The following is a 16,319-nucleotide window of genomic DNA, read 5'->3' on the forward strand; positions in this document are numbered from 1 at the left end:
ATTTATTCTCCATTGAACTGATCATATAACTGCTGTCCTGCTCAGGAAGCTTACTTGACATCCTTGATTGACAAAAAGCTTGAATTCCTTAGTCTGGGATCTGCATGCTTCCCATTCTGACATCAGCTGGGCTTTCCAGCTCTATCTCCCCAGAGCCTGCATCCCAGCCACACCAAATTATTCTTCACTCCACATACTTTCTCCCTTTTATTCTTCTTATCTACCTCTTCTCCCTCAACTTTTACATTCCTATTTATTGAGTGCCTATCCTTGCTAGGTCTGGGGAATACAAGAGGAGGAAAGCAGACCCAGTCCCTAGGCTCGGGGCCTTATAGTCTAGCGAATCCATGAGTTATGCAAACCTTCATGGCAAAGCGTAAGGGCTATGGAGCAAAGGAAAGGAGGTCCAAGTGCCCACATCAGGGGTTTGGTCTAGTCTGGGCATCAGGAAAGCTTCCCTGAGGAGTGTGATTTTTTATTTTTTGAAAGATTTTATTTATTTATTAGAGAGCGCGCGCGTGCGAGTGCCTGCGCACACTCGAACAGGAGGAGGGGCAGAGGGAGAGAGAGAATCCCAAGCAGAACGGGGCTTGATCTCTCAACCCTGAGATCATGACCTGAGCTAAGATCAAGAGTCAGAGGCTTAACCAACTGAGCCACCCAGGCACCCCATGAGGTGTGTGATTTCTGTGACAAGAAACAGAGGTGGTAACTGGGCACCAACTAGCAGTCAGGGAAGGCTGTTGGGAGGCCAGGCTCTAGGCCAGGCTAGCAAGGGCAGGGGCCCTGGAAGCAAGGCCATTTTGGGGGAGGCACTGAAAGACCAGAGAGGCTGGAGTGCAGAGGGCAAGAGATGTAAGTTCAGGTCAGGATAAACTGAGTCTGAACTTAAAGAACGTGGAGTTGATCCCTAGAGCCATGGGAAGTCTTTGAAGGATTTTCAGTAGTAATATCAGAGTTTGTGTTTTTTTAAGTAGGCTCTATGCCCAACATGGGGCTTGAACTTTCAACCCTGAGAGCAAGAGTTGCATGCTCTACCAACTGAGCCAGCCAGGCGCCCCATCAGAGTTGTTTTTAAGAGGCTTCTGGAAGGGGTGCAGGGAACTTGTTGGGGAATCAGATGAGAAGGGAGGAGCAGTGCAATAAAGTATTTGGGGGGCCGCCTGGGTGGCTCAGTCGGTTAAGCATCTGCCTTTGGCTCAGGGAATGATCCCAGGATCCTGGGATCAAGCCCCATGTCGGGCTCTCTGCTCAGCGGGAGCCTGCTTCTCCCTCTCCCTGCCGCTCCCTGCCGCTCCCCATGCTCTGTGTCAAATAAATAAATAAAATCTTAAAAAAAACAAAAAACAAAAAACAAAGTGTTTGGGTCGTAGAGAGGGGATAAGCCAGATCTCTGTCCTGCACAGTGGGAAGGACAGCGGTCATCTAGTGAGGGTCTGTGTGTCCTGGGGAAGTCTGGGGGCTCATTTTGAAGGCTCTCCAAATGTGCTTAGAGGGCTGTCTGGGGTGGAAGTGAATGTGTGACAGTCGAGGCAGAGTGATGGAACTGGAACAGAGGATGGGAAGGAGCTTGCCCAGACAGGAAGAATAGGAGGCCAAGGACTAACCTAAAGACCAGGGAGAAAAAATGGAATTGGCAAAGAGGGTCAAAAAAGAAAGAATGAGGATATGGTGCCAAAAGAACAGGGAAGAGAGTATGTCAGAAAGCACAGCCACAAAGGGCAAGTGAGCCCCTCAAAGAAAAGGGGAAAAGAATGGCATAAAGAAAGAAGAGTAAATTCGAAGTCCAGAAGGCAGAGCACAGGGAGTCCCTGGAGCTGGAGCTTCAGGGGCAGGTGGGACTGGAAGGAGGCTGGGGGAGAGGTGGCAGAGGCCTGGAGGCCAGTGGAGCTGGATCAAGAGGGGCCTCAGTAAGTTACTGAGTTTGGACTCGATTCTGAGGGTCAGTAGAGGGTTGTTAAAAGGTTTGATTTGGTTTGTCTTTTTAGTTAGAAACAAAATGCATGCTCCTTGTAAATAAAATAAGAACCACCCTCCACCAAAACAAACTCTGTAGCACCATAGAAATGTATATGTTAACTGAAAGTTCCTTCTGTTAAATCCCACTCCTCAGCTAGCACTTTGGTGTTACCATTCCAGACTTTCTGCCATTCACAAACTTTAATTTTATAAAACAGGATCATGCTACATATAATTTTTGCAACTTCCCTTATGCAATCGGCAGTAATCATGGGCTTCCTTCTGGGTCGATATATGCAGATGTGCCCCACTGGTCTGACTGGCTGCATAGTACAGCCTGGATATCCCTTGGTTACTATTGCTGTGTAACAAATCGCCACAAAATTAGCAGGTTAAATGATAGAAGGTTGTTATCTCACAGTTCTTGTGGGTCAGGAGTCTGGCACAGAGTGACTGGTCCTCTGCTCAGGGTCTCCCAGGGCTGCTCTCTCATCTGAGACTCGGGGTCCTCTTCCAACCTCTTTCACATTGTTGGCAGAATTCACTTCCTTGCAGTTTCAGGACTGAAGTTCGTTTCCTTGCTGGCTGTCAACTGGGGCCACTCAGCTACTAGAGCTTTCTTTCATTCCTTACAATGTGATCCCCTCCATCTTCAAAGCCAGTAACAAATACACCTCAAGCTTCACGCTTCTTTTAGGAAGAGCTGAGTCCTTTTGAGGAGTCACCTGATTAGGTCAGGGCCACTCAGGATAACCTCTCTTTCTGAAGGTCAGCTGTGCCATCTGACAACCTAATCATGGGAACAGAATCCATCCCGTCCCAAGTTTCACCCACACTCAAGGGTAGGGTCATTGAGGCTTCATCTTGGAATTCTGCCAACCACAATACCATACAATCGCCTTCCAATATATGGACAGGTAAATTGTGCCCCATGTTTTGCTTTCTACAAACAACTATGATTAATTTTTACATATATTTTGTGTGCTTTGTAAATATTTTTGTTGGGTTTTAAAAAGTGACATTTCTGGGTTGAGCAAATAATCACACTATAATTTTTTTAAATATGCATAGGTTTATGTAAAAGAAATAAGCCTTTGGGGCTTAATATGTAGCAGTCCTTTTTAAAATAAACTTTACTTGGGGGGCACCTGGGTGGCTCAGTCGTTAAGCGTCTGCCTTCGGCTCAGGTCATGATCCCAGAGTCCTGGGATCGAGCCCCGCATCGGGCTCCCTGCTCAGCAGGGAGTCTGCTTCTCCCTCTCCCACTCCGCCTGCTTGTGTTCCCTCTCTCGCTGTCTCTCTGTCAAATAAATAAATAAAATCTTTAAAAAAATAAAAAATAAATAAAAAATAAAATAAAATAAACTTTACTTGGGAGTGCCTAGGTGGCTCAGTCGTTAAGTGTCTGCCTTCAGCTCAGGTCATGATCCCAGGGTCCTGGGATCCAGCCCCGCACCAGGCTCCCGGCTCCGTGGGAAGCCTGCTTCTCCCTCTCCCACTCCCCCTGCTTGTGTTCCTGCTCTTGCTGTCTCTCTCTGTCAAATAAATAAATAAAATCTTTAAAAACAAAAAAACAAACAAAAAACTTTACTTGGACTAATTTTCTATCTTTTTTTAGGTATGATTTCTCATGATTTTTAAAAATAACTTATTTTAAAAAGTTTTAGATTTACAGAAAAAGTGAGCAGAAAGCACAGAGTTCCCATGTACCCCACACCTAGTTTCCCCTATTATTAACATCTTACATTACATGGCAACATACTTAACTAACTACAGTCCTAACTATTCAGATTTCCTGAGTTTTTCCCTAATGTTCTTTTTCTGTCCCAGGATCCCATGGAGAATAGCACCTAACATTTAGCCATCACATCTCTTTAGGCTCTTCTTGTTTCTTAGACTTTCCTTATTTTTGATGACTCTGACAGGTTTGAGGTACTAACCAGGTATTTTGTAGAATGCCCCACAATTAGGATTTTTCTGATGTTTTTCTCATGCTTAGACTAGGGTTTTTAGGAGAAAGAGTACAGAAACAAAGTGCCATTCTCATCACAGCCACTCAAGGGTACATACTATCAACATTTCACTACTGATGTTGGCCTGGATCACCAGGCTGAGGTGGTGTTTGTCAAATTTCCCCACTGCAAAGTGACTCTTTTTTCCCCCTTTCCATACTCTCAATGTTGGAAGGAAGTCACTATGTGAAGCCCACACCTACAGAGCAGGAAGTCATGGTCTACCCCACTGAGAGCAAAGTATTTACATAAATTATGTAGAGTTCTGCACAGGGGAGTTGTCTGTTCTCTTTTTATTTATTTACATGATCATGATTAATATCAGTATGGACTGGGCGCCTGGGTGGCTCAGTTGGTTAAGCGAATGCCTTCGGCTCAGGTCATGATCCTGGAGTCCCTGGATCGAGTCCCGCATCAGGCTCCCTGCTCGGCAGGGAGTCTGCTTCTCCCTCTGACCCTCCCCCCTCTCATTTGCTCTCTCTCTCATTCTCTCTCTAATAAATAAATAAAATCTTAAAAAAAAAATCAGTATGGACTCATGCATATTTACTTTACACTTTGGATTATACTCCTTTAGGGTTGACACAAGGTTTATGTGCCTGCTTGGGTACTGTTAGGCTTTTGCACTAATGGATAATAATATTTCTACATGTGACAATCTCTAGTCTCTTTGACATTCTATGGTGTAGTATAAATTTTTGTTTTTTTAAAGATTTTTTATTTATTTATTTGGGAGAGACAGTATGAGCATGAGCTAGGGGAGGGTCCGAGGGAGAAGGAGAAGCAGACTCCCTGCTGAGCAGGGAGCCTGACCTGGGGCTTGATCTCAGGACCCTGGGATCATGACCTGAGTCGAAGGCAGATGCTTAACCAACTGAGCCACCCAGGTGCCCCAGTATAAATTTTTCTAATCCTGATGGCAAATTTAATTCCCTACTTTATTTTTATTGTTTAAATTGTTCCAGTTTTGGCCACTGGGAACTCTTCCAGTTGGCTCCTGTGCCCTTTGGCATATGCCATCTTTGTGTTGTTTTTGTTGTTTTTGTTTGTTTCATGAGCACAATGTGGGGCTTGAACTCACAACCCTGACATCAAGACCCGAGCTAAGATCCAGAGTCAGAGGTTTAACTGACTGAGCCACTGAGTCACTCCTCCTTACTTTCTTCCTTACACAAGGCTCATCTTGTGTATTTCCTGTTTCAGTCCTAGAATCAGCTGTTTCTCCAAGGAGCCCTGTTTCCTTTTATTAGAGAATAGAATTAGAAACCAAGATCTAGGGGCCTCTGGCTGGCTCAGTCAGTAGAGCATGTGACTCTTGGTCTCAGGGTTGGGCATAGAGTTTGCATAATAAAAAAATACATACTTTTTTTAAAAAAAAGAAAAAGAAACCAAGATCTGGGCATTAGATGTGCTCATCTCTGGGCTGGGGTGGGTGTCATTGCTGTTTGGCCCTCTCAGAGCTAGTAAATATGTATGTGTATACTAACCCATATATATATATTTATATTTCTACATCCAACCATCTCTACTGTCTCTAATATTCCTTTGGTGTAGTATAAAATGTTATAATTCTGTAAGCAAATTTTAGTTCCCTGATTACAGTTTTTTTTCTGAGACAAAGTGTACATTATCACCGAACATTGTGAAAGCCTAGCAGCATCCAAACATACAATTAACCCTTATGTTGGCCCTAAAGGTCTAGTATGTGGCTTGACTTTGTGGAAGTGAAGTCTTCCCTGTTTCACAGGACCCCTGTATTTCTTCCTTTTTCTACTCCGAAAGAGAGCCACTTAGCATAAGTCATAGAAATAGGTGCTGGGAGCTATCAGAAACATTAAGAGAAAGGTTTTTTGGTCCAGCATATGCTCCACTCTGAAGAAATGAGGCCCGGGACTGTTCCTACAGTCCACAGTAGAACCCGAAACCCAGGTTGGGATGGGGCAGACATGGGCAGAGAAAGGGAAGGGCAACCTGAAGGGAAATGGGTATCCAGGAATCTTCTGAAGTTGACTCTAGAGAGAGACCAAAAAGTAACCAAATGGGGAAGTGAAGAAACAGTTTTACCACTAACTGGGATCCATGAGTGCTGGAGAAGGCGCTTTTCTTTCTGGCAATGAACAGTTCCTTCTAGATGTGACAGGGCAACATGACAGGGTTACAATTCCAATCTGCAATATCTTGGATAATGAACCTCCAACTGTATCTAAAGTAGGATTTTGACATAAAAGAACAATTTAAGTTTTCAGAGTTTTTATCTGGGTTTCTTTCAGAGATTTTTAGTGCTTGTATCTATACTCTAGAAAAGACAAACCCAACCCATTAAATGACAGTATAAAGATTTCAATAAGGGTGAATGAAGACCAATTGTAACGGTTTAGGAATAAAACAAAATAAGTAAAACCCTTCTTTCCGTGACTATATGCTAACCTGACAGTACCTCTAACCACTTAAGTAATTTTCTTCCTTTTAATGACCTTTGTTTATTTATTTAAATTTTTTTTTTTTTTTTGCTACAGAAACAATCTGTATCATAATTTTAAAGTTCAGGTAACACCAACAAGCAAAATGAAGAAAATAAAAATCATATATAATTCCAAGATCCAGAAACAATCACTATTTATATTTTTGAACAGTCTTTTTTTTTCCTCCTATGGACATACACATAAATATAATTCATAAGAATTGAATCACGTTTTATATAGTGTTTAGCATAAAACCTGCTCTTTTACATCTAACACTGTATTATGAACACCTATGCTCACTTGGGCTTGCCCTTCTCCAATATTAAGAAGCTGGATCTAAACATGGAAGGTACATGGACTGAATCCTCACTTTTAAAGGTTTTTATTTATTCGACAGAGAGAGCGAGAGAGCACAAGCAGGGGGAACAGCAGAGGGAGAGGGAGAAGCAGGCTCCCTGCCGAGCAGGGAGCCCAATGCAGGGCTCGATCCCAGGACCCTGGGATCATGACCTGAGCCAAAGGCAGATGCCCAACCATCTGAGCCACTGAGGCACCCCTGAATCCTCACTTTTTTTTATAAAAAGATTTTATTCATTCATTTAAGAGAGAGAGACAGAGAGAGCACAAGCAGGGGGAGAGACAGAGGGAGAGGGAGAGGGAGAAGCAGACTCCCCGCTGAGCTGGGAGCCTGATGTGGGGCTCTATCCCAGGACCTGGAGATCATGACCTGAGCCGAAGGCAGATGCTTAACCACCTGAGCCACCCAGGTGCCCCATGAATCCTCACTTTTTTTTTTTTTTTTAAGATTTTTAAAATTTATTTATTTGACAGAGAGACAGCGAGAGAGGGAATATAAGCAGGGGGAGTGGGAGAGGGAGAAGCAGACTTCCTGCGGAGCAGGGAGCCCGATGTGGGGCTCGATCCCAGGACCCCAGGATCATGACCTGAGCCGAAGGCAGACGCTTAACGACTGAGCCACTCAGGCGCCCCTTGAATCCTCACTTTTAATAGGCATTCCCAAACCATCCTCCAAGAAGTTTTGCTGTATATATAACATTCCCACCAATAATGTGTGCACATTTCCCCTCACTAATATCAGCTGATAGATTTAAATCTCTTTCATTTGGAGAGATGGAAAAAAGGTAATCTCACTGGTGTTTTAATCTAGATTTGTTTTTATTACTTGTACCTTACTACCTTCTGAGCCCACTATCCCTTCTTTGCTTAGTTTTAGTTTCTTCCATATACTGAACTGACTCTGTCTCCAGAAAAATTTCTACTTACTTTTTTATTCATCCTTTGACAGATCTAACTACAAGTATTCTGCATCTATACTCATAAGGGATATTGGTCTATAAGTGTCTTTTTCTGTAATGTCTTTGTCAAGTCTTTATAGCAGGTAATACTGGCCTCATAAAATGAATTCAGAAGTGTTACCTTCTCCATTCTCTGATAAGATTTGTGTTAAGATTAGTGTAACGTCTTCCTCAAGATTTTGCTAGAAATTATCAGTAATAACTGCTTTTTATTTCTGGTATTTTCATTCTGTAACTGATGTTTCCTTTTTCGGTCCATCAGGCTAGAGCTTAACAATTTGGTTGCTCTTTTTACAAAGAACCAACTTGTAGCTTTGGTAATTTTCTCTCTGGTTTGTTTTCTCTATATTAATTTCTGTTATTTTCTTCTTTCTGCTTATCTTGGGTTTACTTCCATTTTTAGTTTCTTAGGTCATTGATATTAAACCTTTCTTCTTTTTCAATATAAGTATTTATTTCCCAGCTTTACTGAGATATAATTGACATATAACATTGTTTAGATTTAAGGTATACAGAGTATCGACTGATATACTCACATGCTGTGGAATGATTACCACTATAATGTCAGCCAACATCTTCATCACCTCACCTAATCATCATTTTTCTCGTGGCGAGAAAATTTATTATCTACTCTCTTAGCAACTTTTAAGTTTATAATAGATTATTACTTATAATTACCATCCTGTACATTAGATCCCCAAACTTAACTCATCTTATAACTAGAAGTTTGTATCTTTTGACAACAACATCTCCCCATTTCCCCCACCCTTCACCCTCTGCCAACCACCATTATACTCTTCTGTTTTTATGAGTTTGGCTTTTTTAGATGCCACATATAACTGACATCCTATTTATCTTTCCCTGTCTGACTTATTTCACTTTGCATAATGTCCTTTAAAAGTCCATCCATGGGGCTCCTGGGTGGCTCAGTCGGTTAAGCATCTAACTCTTGGTTTCAGCTCAGGTCATGATCTCAGGGGCACTGAGATTGAGCCCTGCGTTGGGCTCTGTGCTCGGTGCAGAGTCTGCTTAGAGATTCTTTCTATTCCCTAGGGGCACTGAGTTCTAGTCTGGTTGTACCATTAATCACTGGCTTTGAGGATGACATGGTCCCTACTGGGCCTCAGTTTCCTCATCCACTACACGTGTGCTGGGTACCATTATCTCACAAAACAAAGTGAGTGTTAATATTTGTCATCACTGAAGGGCCTTAGATAGAGGAATGCAAGGATTAGATCTGTGCTTCAGAAAAGTTATTCAGGCTGCAGTATGAAAAAGGGTTGGCTCTTTCTTCTCATCCATACTTGTCAAAATTTCCAATCTTTTAAGGTCTAGTTCAAATTTTCCTTCTTCCACAAGTCCCCTTTCCATCATACCCAACCTCTTAGTCAGAATGCTCCCATTTCTCCCCATAAAACCCAGAACTACTTTGTGTAGGCATTAAAGAGCAGGTCGCCCCTAAATGGGCCACTTTGGCATGGGCGTTATTTTGAGTTAGAAAGTAATTAAAACCAGCAGATTCAGGAAAAGCTTTTTTTTTTTGAAGATTTTATTTATTTATTTGAGAGAGAGACAGCATGAGCAGGTGGAGGGGCAGAGGGAGAAGCAAACTCACTGCTGAGCAGGGAGCAGATCATGACCTCAGTTGAAGTCAGATGCTTAACTGACTGAACCAACCAGGCACCCCTCAGGAAAAGCTCTTTACCGCCCCCCTCAACTGCCTGAAAAGAATTTAGATCGAGGACTTGCTCCAGGAAGAGAGCTAGGCTATTATCATAGATAACTACATTATGAAATGAACTAGGGGGTTGCCTGGGTGGCTTAAGTGTGTGCCTTTGGCTTAGGTCATGATCCCGGGGTCCTGGGATCGAGCCCCATGTCAGGTTCCTTAGCAGGGAGCCTGCTTCTCCCTCTCCCTCTGCCGTTCCCTCTGCTTGTGCTCTCTTGCTGTCAAATAAATAAATAAAACCTAAAAAAAAAAAAGAGAGATGAACTAGGTATGGCAAACGGAGAGGAACCCAGCAAGGCCTATTTGATCAGAGTCCTCTACGTCCCATTGTTTCCCAGTGGCCCAGCAAACATTTGTTTACAAAACATTTACTCTTTTTCATCTTCCTGTGAATTACATTCCTTCCTTTTGAAGTCCCAGACCCCTATCCCTTCATCCTTAGTTCAGAATGCCATATATACCTCATTTTGCCTGATTGTCTTGGAATTTTATATCTATGTGGATTCCTGGTATATATGAAATTAAATTTGATTCTCTCCTGTTAATCTGTTTCATATCAATTTGATTTTTAGTCCAGCTAGAAGGACATTGAAGGGCAGAGGAAATTCCTCCTCTCAAACAACTGCAAACCCCTTGAAATTTGGAATCATGTTTTCATCCTCACATGTTCCATAGGGATAGGTCTATAGGAGGACTTAATAAATAAACATTTGTGCAATTATCCATGCACTACAACATAATTTTAGTGGGACAAAAGAAGTAATAAGCAAGCCACTCAATACTTGTTTGGGATTCAAGCCTTCTTTTGATAAGAAGTTTATCCTCAAGCCTCAAGATGTGTATGATTAAGCACTGCAGAAGTATTTTCCCCTAGCTCTGAAAGATTCCAACCTGCCTGGAGTGCTGATGTTGAATGTGATCATGTGGGAAACAGGTCCTGAGGCCAGTCTGGTTTATTGTCACAGGGCTTAATAATAACCTGCAACTCTGAAGCCTGAGAGCTTCCTTTTCACCTTGCACAATACACTGAGAACTTTGCCTTCAATGGACTATTGATATATGGGAATGAGTGATAGTGACCTGTTTTTCTCTTTTCTTTTGGAAGTTTTACCCATTAAAATTATTTTTCCAAGATCTATGTAATTCAGTATTTTTTAAAAGATTTTATTTATTTGAGAGAGAGCAAGGGAGAGCACGAGAGAGTGCACAGTGGGGGCGGTGGGGCAGAGAGAGAGGAAGAAGCAGACTCCCCGCTGAGCAGGGAGCGGGACAAGAGGCTTGATTCCCAGGACCTCAGAATCATGACCTGAGCCAAAGGAAGACCCTTAACCGACTGAGCCACCCAGGCGTCCCCTATGTAATTCAGTAGTACGGAAATAAAATGCTTATATTGAACATGCTTTGCTGCTTGAAGATCAGTTCTCCTGTTTCATAATTTAAAATGACTTATAGGAAATAAAGTCATATATACAAAATATCTATTATCATCTAAAGAAAGACTAGAAATTTTCTATGACTTCTATAGAGTCTGTAATGAACAATGGGTCTAAGTAATCCAGAGATTTCCCAAATAATTTAAAGTAAGAATTTTGCTAGGTTAAAAAATTATTCTGAAAACAGGCTGCTGCCTCTGGGAGTGTGGTGAGTGTGGTGAGTGTGGTGAGCTGTCTCTCTAGTGTAGTACTCAGACTGACTGAGGAGGGCCATGAAATAACTCTCTGGCTGGGATAGTGATATTTTATAATTCAATGTAGGATCCCTGTGTGAATGCGTTTGTCAGAATTCACCAAATAGTGTAATCACAATTTATCCACTTCACTGGACGTGATTTTTTTTTAATTAACAGCAGTCACGGTCTTTTACAGACAGAGCTCATTCTCCTAATTTTTTTTAAAAGACTTAATTTTTTTTTTTTTTAGAGTAGTTTTAGGTTCACAGCAAAACTGAGAGGAAGGTACAGAGATTTCCCATACATCCTTTGCCCCTGCACATGCACAGCCTCCCCTATTATCAATATCATCACCAGAGTGGTACATTTGTTATAACTGATGAACCTACACTGACACATCATAAATACCCAAAATCTATGGTTTACATTTGGGTTCACTCTTGGTTTTGTACATTCTATGGGTTTGGATAAATGTATAGTGACATGTATTCAGCATTACAGTATCATACAGAATATTTTCACTGCTCTAAAAATTCTGTGTTCCACCTATTCACCATCTCGCTCCCACCCCCATCCCCCACTCACCCCTCTGGCAAACGTTTTATTGTCCTCATAGTTTTGCCTTTTTCAGAATGCCATATGGTTGAAATCATACAATATGAAGTTTTTTTTTTTTTTAGATTCACTTCTTTCACTTAATAATATGCATTTAAGTTTCTTCCATGTCTTTTCATGGCTTGAAAACTCATTTCCTTTCAGTGCTGAATAATATTCCATTGTTTGGATATACTACAGTTCACTTAACCATTCACCTACTAAGGGCATCTTGGTTGCTTCCAAGATTTGGCAGTTATGAACAAAGCTGCTGTAAACATCTGTGTGCAGGTTTTGTGTGGACATAAGTTTTCAAGACTTTGGGTAAACTGTATGGGAATTTTACCTTTAAAAAAACCACCCCTGTAGGGCGCCTGGGTGGCTCAGTTGGTTAAGCGGCTGCCTTCGGCTCAGGTCATGATCCTGGAGTCCCTGGATCGAGTCCCGTATCGGGCTCCCTGCTCGGCGGGGAGTCTGCTTCTCCCTCTGACCCTCCACCCTCTCATGTGCGCTCTCTCATTCTCTCTCAAATAAATAAATAAAAACTTTAAAAAAAAAAATTAAAAAAAAAAAAACACCCCTGTAAACAAATATTAAGCTCTAGTTAAATATATGCATGAAATGTTAAGGGGTGAAGTGTATTTATGTCTACAACTTACTTTGAAATGCATAAAAAATAAGATGATTTATGAAATGGATAGAGATTGATAAGTAGATACATATATGTAATAAAGCAACTATAGTAACATGTAAATTGTAAAATCTAGGCAGTAAGTATATGGATATTTGCTATAAAATTCTTTCAACTTTCTTGTATGTTTGAAATTTTTCACAATAAAATGTTAGAAAAAATTCTGAAGTATATGTCCCACTCCCTCACATTAGATGCATTTTAGAAAGTCAGCGAGTATCTTGCTAACAGTCATCTGGCTGTACCCAGCAGCTTTAAACTAACTAAAAACACACTAAGAAAGCAAGGGAGTGCCAAGTCAAGGTCCTTAATGCAGCACTGACTCTGGAAAGGACTGTGATGTGAACTGATATGAGACAGCTGAGGTTACTCAGTCACTGCTCAAAAGTGATTCCCATGTGGTCCCAGGGGTGATCTGTTAGTTGAAAGATGAAACAAAGTCTCATTCTAGAAGCAAATTATGACGATAATTATGCTAAGAGGGTGGAGTGATCAAGATAACCTTGAAATGGAGCTCAGCTCCTGCCATGCTCTTGTGTTCTAGTGCTTTCATCTACCTGCTGTTGGAATATGGTCTCCACTACAGAGGAGCAGTGTACAGAGGAAAAAATATCCTCATCTCCATAGCTATCGAACCTTGAAAATGTAAGGGACACAGGGGACAGAACTGTGAAAAATGAGAAAGATACTAATGAAGCTGTATAATAAACAGTAGCTAACATGAACCCCATTCTAAACTTGGATATTTCACTTTTCTTCTAGCAACATGTTAAAGAGGCAGCACAGGTGGGCAGGTGGGAGCAGCGGCTCCCAATGTGTAGTGAACGGGGCACTCTAGGGGCTCTGAGACTCTTTCAGAGGATCATGCGGTCAAAACTATTACTATAAGCCACTTTTTGTCTTTTTACTCATTTTCTCCTGTACGCATACAGTAGAGTTTCCAAAAGGCTGCATGACATGATATCTTAACAAATTATTTGCAGAAGCAGGTTTGAGAATCCATCCAGCTGTCTTCTTTAAGCCAGACATTAAACAAATTTGCAAAGATGTAAGACAAGTCACCCCTATAATTTGTTTTGTTTTAGAAAATATAGTCATTTTTCATAAAGATACTTTTAATATGTAATAAGTTATAATTTTAAAATGAGTTAATTATCTAAAATTTCTCCATTTAATTTCTAATATGGTAAGATATCATAGATATAATTCACATAAACAAAGATTCTTTGGGGTTCCTCAGTAAATTTTTTTTATTTAAAATTATTTGGAGGCACTTGGCTGGCTCAGTCAGTAGAGTGTGCAACTCTTGATCTCAGGGTTGTGAGGTCAAGCGCCATGTTGGGTGTAGAGATTACTTAAAAATAAAATCTTTTAAAAAATTAAAAATAGGGGCAATCAGTTAAGTGGCTCAATCAGTTAAGTGTCTGACTTCAGCTCAGGTCATAATCTCAGGGTCCTGGGATTGAGCCCACAAGGGGCTCCACACTCAGCAGGGCGTCTGCTTGCTCCTCTCCCTTTGCCCCTCCCCCCAGTTTGTGCACATGCGTGCTCTCTAATACATAAAATCTTTTAAAAAATTAAAAATAAAACTGTTTTTTACTGAGGTATAATTTACATGCAAAACGCACACAAACCTTAAACATGCAGCTTTTTACATATGTATATACAATGTAACTTCCACCTGGTTCAAGATATAGGCCATTTCCAACACCCTGGAAGGACTCCTTGTGCCTCATTTAATCAATACCTAATACACCAGAGGTAACCATTATTCTGATTTCTATCATCATATGAATGGAATCTTATAGTATGTATTCTTTTGTGACTGGCTTTTTTTCTGTCAGCATAGTGTTTTTGACATATTCTGTGTATTAACAGTCTGTTCATTTTTACTATTGCTGGTAGTATTCCAGCAATATTCCAGCAGTATTCCAGTGGACATATGAACTACTTTTTCTTGAGCATATGCCTGCATGTGGAATTGTTGGATCCCACAGTAGGTTTATATTTGGATTTATAAGGAACTGCCAAATAATAATGTATGAGAGTTCCAGTTACTCTATAACCTCAGCAACATTTGATAATGACAGCTTAACTTGTTTTTATCCATTCTGCTGTATGTGTTACTGTGGTTTTAATTTGCATTTCTTTGATAGGATTCTGATTACCTTTATATATGTTAATCAGCCACTTGAATATCCTTTCACGAAATGTTTGTTCAAATCTTTTGCTCATTTTAAAACTGAATGTCTTTTGCTTGATTTGTAGTTCTTCATATATTTTGTATATGAGTTCTTCTTCAGTCTATAGCTTATTTATTTACTTTGTTAATGATATCTTTTGATGATCAGATATTCTTAATTTTAATTAAGTCCAATGTATCAATTTTCCTTTTTTAGTTTAGCTTCATTTTGTGACTGGATTAAAAAATCTTTTACCTATCCCAGTATCAGGCTTCTTCTATGCTTTTATTTGGAAGTTGGATTGTTTTAGCTTTTGAATTTAATTTATGATACATTTAAATAAGAAATTTTGTGTAGTTTTGAGAGTCAGGCTTCATGTTTTTCCATATACATCCATCGTTACAACATCATTCCCCTATAATTACAGTGGCACCTCTGATGTAAATCAAGAAAGCATTCATCTGTGGGTCTACTTATATACTATTCTGTTCCAGTAGTGTATTTGACTCTCCCTCTTCCAAAGCTGTAGCTTTATAGTACATCTTGAAATACGCTGGTTACGTTCTCCAACTTTGTTTGAAAATCAGTAACTTTTTTACTTTATCCAAAATTTCTTGGATATTCTAGATCCTTTGTATGTCCAGATACATTTTGGCTCATTTTTCAGAATAAAGAGGTCCTAACCAAAAAGTCTGAGAGCTATTAAAGCATGGGCTCAAAACTATAAAACATTTAGAAGAAAATAAGAAAAAGACCTGACTCTGTGCTAGGCAAAGTCTTCTTAGGAGATAAAAACACAAACCATTAACAACATTGATAAATTGTCTCTAAAAGCTAGAGAGCATTCATCAAAAGACACTTTCAGGAAAATAATAATAGCAAAACACATTTGGGATAAAGGACTTGTATCCAGAACATTATAAAGACTACTTATAATTCCATAAAAAGAAGACAAACTGCCCAATTAAAAAATTTGAACTACACCAAGGAAAATATGAAAATGGCAAATAAGCATAAGCATAAGGTGCTCAGCATTGTCAGTCATTAGGGAAATATGAACTAAAAGCACAATGAGTTACCACTACACACCTAGTAAATGGCTAAAATTTTAAAAGACTGACAATATTAAGTGGTAGTGAGGATAAATAACAACTGGAAATTTCATACTTTAGTGGAAATGCAAAACGGCAAAGCCATTTGGAAAATCATTAGGCAATTTCCTATAAACATATTTATTCCATGTGACACAGCAATCCTGCTTTTAGGTATTTACTCAAGAGAAACAAAAACATACATCCACACAAACACCTGAATGCATATGTTAATAGCAGATTAATTCATCTAATAGTCCCAAAGTGGAAACAATCCAAATGTCCAACAATTGGTGAATGGAAAAACAAACTGTGGTACCTCCATACAATGGAATATTACTAGGTAATAAAAAGGAACAAATTACTGATACATGCAACACTATGGATCAATCATAAAAGCACTGTGGTAGGTAAAAAAGAAAAGGCATACACAAGAGAATACATATCATATAATTCCATTTATATGACATCTTGGAAAAGGCAAAATCATAGGGACAGAAAACAGATCAGTGGTTGCCAGGAACATGGGACGAGGAAGGTGAAGAGGCTTTCCTGAAAAGGAGCATGAGGAAACGTTTCAGGGTGAAGAAAATGTTTTGTATCTTGATGTGGT

At 40.1% G+C, this 16,319-nt stretch overlaps 1 long non-coding RNA gene across 2 annotated transcripts in view; it reads right to left on the bottom strand.

Annotated features, from left to right (window-relative positions):
- The window catches only part of LOC116626074, a 93,270-nt gene that overhangs the window by 39,746 nt on the left and 37,205 nt on the right, over window positions 1-16,319 (bottom strand). The window lies entirely within an intron of this gene.

The sequence above is a fragment of the Phoca vitulina genome, unplaced genomic scaffold, assembly GCF_004348235.1.
Source record: "Phoca vitulina isolate PV1807 unplaced genomic scaffold, GSC_HSeal_1.0 scaffold82, whole genome shotgun sequence".
NCBI classification, from domain to species: domain Eukaryota; kingdom Metazoa; phylum Chordata; class Mammalia; order Carnivora; family Phocidae; genus Phoca; species Phoca vitulina.